This window comes from Mytilus galloprovincialis, chromosome 6 (genome assembly GCF_965363235.1).
Source record: "Mytilus galloprovincialis chromosome 6, xbMytGall1.hap1.1, whole genome shotgun sequence".
Classification (NCBI taxonomy): Eukaryota; Metazoa; Mollusca; class Bivalvia; order Mytilida; family Mytilidae; genus Mytilus; species Mytilus galloprovincialis.
The window spans coordinates 48,374,701-48,380,219 of record NC_134843.1 but is presented as its reverse complement, the minus strand read 5'-3'; the positions used below and the strand labels follow the sequence as shown (position 1 = coordinate 48,380,219).

At 37.0% G+C, this 5,519-nt stretch overlaps 1 long non-coding RNA gene across 1 annotated transcript; it reads left to right on the top strand.

Moving 5' to 3' along the window:
- Positions 1–2,326: 2,326 nt before the first annotated feature.
- Positions 2,327–4,258, top strand: LOC143078163 (uncharacterized). Its single transcript, XR_012979082.1, has 2 exons — positions 2,327–3,559; positions 3,930–4,258. It is a non-coding gene; the product is annotated as an uncharacterized LOC143078163 (long non-coding RNA).
- Positions 4,259–5,519: the final 1,261 nt, after the last annotated feature.

The following is a 5,519-nucleotide window of genomic DNA, read 5'->3' as shown; positions in this document are numbered from 1 at the left end:
TCTAATGTCTGGACAATAACTTAAGTTTAAGTGAATGGATCTCCATAATTTTACCAGTTGGTTCAATACAACTAAAGTAAGGTTTGGATTGATTTTGGGGGTTATGGTCACAATAGTTTAGGAATAAGAGGCAAAAAAAGGGGCCCAAATAAGCATTTTTGTAGTTTCCACACAATAACTTGTGTTTAAGTGTATGAATATCTCTGAATTTTATACCACAAGTTTCCATACCACAAAGGGATGGTTAGGATCAACTTTTGGGGTTTTTGGCTCAAACCATTTATAAATTAGGGGCAAAAAAGGGGGAAAACTAGATTTTTCTGGTTAATGGACAATTAAGACAATTTAAAAGCAGTGTATTTAAAGGGAGGTAATTCAAATTTAAATAGATATAAAATACAATGTTGTGTATGTATGAATTTGGGATAACGTCGATAGTCCGACACTCATTGGTCCGACACTCATAAGTCCGACACTCAATAGTCCGACACTCATTAGTCCGACACTCAATAGTCCGACACTCATTTGTCCGACACTCGATCATTTTCCTTGTTCAATGAACCATAAAATAAGGTCAGAACCCTATAATTTTGCATACAATTCAGAAAGATCACATCGATTTTAATAAACATGTGTACAGATTTTCAAGTTGGTCTTCAATATCATTATACACTACCTTGAAAAACAAGAGTGGACACACTGAAATGTCTTGCCTGTAAAACGTTAAATTCAAATTTAAATAATCAATGTCAGGGGCGGATCCAGCCATTTACAAAAGGGGGTGTGGTGTTCCCAACCCAGGATAAAAAGTGGGTGGTCCAAATACAAATCCCGATACAAATGCATTGATCGGCCATAAAAGGGGGTTCCAACCACAACCCCCAACCCCACCCCCTGGACCCGCCACTGAATGTACATGAGGTCAAGTTGAGATAAACCCTTTCAGACAAACGTACACTCATCGTTAGTCCGACACTGACGATTTCCAACTTTCGTTTTTCGAGTGAAACTGTGAATATAGAACATCGGGATTTTTGTTTTTAATTGAACATTGCCTCTACAAACTACTTAGCTTATATTCTTATACATTGCACCAATAAAAAAATCAGAATTTGTATGAAATGAAAACCTACATGTACTGTAAATATAACCATATATGTTGGATCGAAATAAAAAACTAAAATACCGCGTTATAACTCAAAGATAGCAAGTCTTATGCACACACAATCAAGACATGGACAATATCACGATTTTCATACGATGTGATAATTTCTTACATTATTTTCTCAAGTTGTAGATAGAATTGTTCATGGACGTAAGAAAAGCATTACACATTCTTATAGACTTACGCATGTTGTTCCGTTTTTGGACGAACTTGCACCGTTCTTTAAACACGTATTTTTTGCGGGTCATTTAATGCGTCTCTATTTAATCATTTAACTAATGAATCTTTGAAAAATAGGATATTAAAAAACTGGAATTTATATAGAAATATACAGTAAATGAAGAACTAAGAATCAGTAAAATGTCATTGTAGCAAAATTGACATCGTTTTGAGTTTTATATTAATATGCACACGCCTTCAACCCATGTTTTCTGATCTGTTAATTTAAAGCTTAACTGATTTTACTCCGTTTTTTTTAAATGGCACAGATAAACTCGACGTCGTGCAAAACGTCTAAAACAACGTATTAGCGCAACGGTGTATATTTTGGTGACTATAACGCATACATACTACTAAATATGATATTTAATTTGTGTGAGTGCAGTTTTAGTAGATATAAAATTCGGTCAATTGACAACATAACCGGGGAGTTTGAAAGAGGGGCAATATGCAAATGAAGCTGAAATAAGCCAATCAAATATTCGGATAGCTGATGCTGATGTCATCATGAAAAGTAAATTATTATTGGTCAGTCTGGAAAAAAGTGCAGCGTTCTCAAACCATGTGGCATTTGAACTACGACGTTTGAAGAAGCATCCATGGCTTATGTTGTACAAGGTAGTCGAGGTGGAAAAATCTTAATACATGAAGGATACAGGTACCAGAAAAACAGAATTAGATTAAACGCAATTCACTGGCGGTGTTGGAGGAACACATGCAGAGCCCCTTTACGAACTGCAGTTTTTGACATACAAAATGCACCAAACAATATCGACGTTTTATATGTAAGTTGAGTTCATTTCATGTATTTTATTCCTCAACATACTTTTATAAATAAAACATAATTGCCTCTTGGAACCAAAGAAGTAAAATGAGAAACTTGGTCTTTATGTAAAAATGAATCCTTTTTTTTTTTCTTTTTTTTGGGGGGGGGGGGGGGGGGGGTCCGATTATTATCTTATACATCTTGTACTTCAAGCATATCAATTTTACATTTGATACGAGCATGTCTAATCGGTCACTTTTCATCATGACAATCTTTCTATTTGGTAAATTGTATTCCATCCTGACCGGTTTTTACTTTAGAGATATAGAAATTACTCTAGAGCCTAAAAGAAGATTTCTGCGCGCATATCTTTTTTAATAATTTCTTAGGTTTTTGAAGATAAGTACTTAAACAGACTACATAACTTGCGACTGACTATCTTTTAGGTTTCCGAGCATGATCACCAAGAAGACCAGGAAACAATTGACTCTGCATCAATAAGACAAAGAATGGTAAATCATGTATCTGCAAATCCAGAGGTCTCCGAAAGACAGGCTTATGACAATGTTGTTCAGCAAGTCCCACGGAATGAACGGGATAGTATCCCAACATACGATTGCCTAAGATCATCACTTGACAGGACAAGAAGGAAACATATTCCCCCAATCCCAGCCACAATAAATGATGTGGATATCAACGGGCGCTGGTGTCTTACCAAAGATGGTGATCAATTCCTAAGTAAACTAGATAATGGATGGGGAATTGCTGTTTTCTGCACTAGGGAGGCACTTATGTGTTTGGGAGATTGTAATGACATATATATAGATGCTACTTTTAAGTCTGTCCCGCGTCCATATATGCAATTTTTGACAATACACGGGTTCTACCGTGACAGGGTAATTCCATTTGTTTATGCTTTAATGACAGATAAGCATATTGGCAGCTATCGACAGATTATGAGACACATTAAACGGCGTTACAGAAGGTTAACCAACAATGATTTATCGCCACAAAACATTGTTTCAGATTTCGAGACCGGAATGATAACTGCAGCAGAAACAGAATTTCCCCAAGCTATAGGATGTGTGGCTGTTTCTTTCATTTCTGCAGAAGTATCTGGAGGCGACTTCAGAAAGAGGGACTTCGAAATGCCTTTAACAGACGTCTTTCACTGAGGAGATGTGTGAGAAAAATGATGGCCATAGCGTATCTTCCATTGGCGGTGGTTCGACAAAATTTCCAGTTGTTTCGTCAAGATGCAACTACTCAACGACTATGTCACAATTGTCCAGGTCTAAGGGAGCTATTAACTTACTTCCAACGAAATTACCTAAATGGACAGTTTAGCCCAGTTATTTGGAATGTCTACCAAAGAAATATGGACAATAGGACAAACAATCATGTCAAATGTAAGTATATACATGTATGACAAATTAAATCATAAAAGCATATGCATTAATGACACTCCGTTACGGTATGTATCCCCAATCTATGTAGTATTAATAATTTGATTTATCAGTATTAATGGCCCCAATAAAAAAAAATGGAAAGTGATTCTGTCGCTTATGATCAGCTGTTGTTTTTCATAAAAGCTTCCGTGTAACAATCATACCCGAAATTCAGAAAGCAAAAATGCTTAAATTCAGTATCTCATGATTGTAAGAGTTTCACTTTTGTATTTGAAACGTGTTATTTAATCCTTGCTAACTACTAAATCAGAATAGGGTCACAAAAAACCTTCTGTTTTTCCTTTGAAAATTCATTATAAATATTTTTCAGCTTTCAACAAGAGATGGAACGCAGTAGTTGGCAGACGTCATCCAAACTTGTGGTACTTTTTGAAGAAGTTAAAAACAGAAGAGAGAAGGGGAGCCTTGTCCGTTGCAGCCGTTAGACGAGGCGATCGACCACCCGTTCGAAAGAGGAAGTACCGCCTTCTTCAAGAAAGGATAGATCGTTTAACGAATTCCTACAGAAATGGACAGAGAACACTTAATCAGTACTGGGACGCCATGGTGTACACTGTTGCCCAATTTAACTGAAATGACTGAGACGTTTAGCCGTTTGTCGGTGGTGTAATAAAAGTTGAAATAAAACGTATCTTACAAGTTTGTGTTCGTAATTCTAAAAAGTCCAGCAGAACGTGACATTCTTAATTGACCTTAAGACCAGTCATTACGCATCTACATTTATTTCAAATCTGAGTTTACTGTGGCTTTCATCTATTACACCCACCCTCCTTTTTTATGATTGTACATGGGCATTATATTGTCTAGTTCGTTCGTCTGTCCGTTCATTCGTACGACCGATTGTCCAGATGTTCGTTTGTCCGTAAGTTCGTTCGTCTGTTCGTGCAAACAGATTTTTAGTCAATGTGGTTTATTATGAAGCAGTACTCGTATCAACTTGAAACTTAGTACACATGTTCCTTTGATGAGGTTTTTATTAATTGCATGATAAATTGGGTTTTATCTCAGTCTTATTGTTCACTTAACATAGAATTGGCATAATTTTTAAAAAGTACATTGCAAGGTTAAAGTTAGTTAAGGCCGTAAGGTGGCCTACAGTTGTTAATTACTGTGTTATTTGGTCTCCTGTGAAGAGTTGTCTCATTGGAAATTACATCACATCTTTTTGTATTTAGTGTCTCGCTTGCGACTTCTGTAACAGAAAGAGAGACTGGGATAGTTCAGATTTTTGCAATGTTAATTTCACTTTTATTATAAGTAATATGTTAACTATATTTGGAGTATGGAATGATTGTGTATCTGGCCTTTGTCTTTCATTTATTTGTACATTAATTTGGCCGTTAGTTTTCTCGTTAGAATTTTTTTACATTTGTTATTTCGGGGCCTTTTATAGCTGCCTATGCTTCATGGGCTTTGCTCATTGTTGAAGGCCGTACGGTGACCTATAGTTGTTAATTTCTGTGTCATTTGGTCTCTTGTTTAGAGTTGTCTCATTGGCAAGTACACCAAATCTCCTTTTTTATATATACACGTTTGTCTGAAAGGGTATATCTCACCTCGACCTCATGTGTTGGGGGGGGGGGGGGGGGAGTTGTGGGTTGGACCCCCTTTTTTGGCCGATCAATGCATTTGTATCGGGACATGTACCTTGGGTTGGGAACACAGACACCCCCCTTTTTTAAATGGCTGGATCCGCCCCTGACATTGATCATTTAAATTTAACGTTATACAGGCAAGACATTTCAGTGTGTCCACACTTTTTTTTCAAGGTAGTGGAAAATGATCGAGTGTCGGACTATTGAGTGTCGGACTATCGAGTGTCGGACTAATGAGTGTCGGACCAATGAGTGTCGGACTAATGCGTGTCGGACTATCGGGACGACCCCATGAATTTACCTCC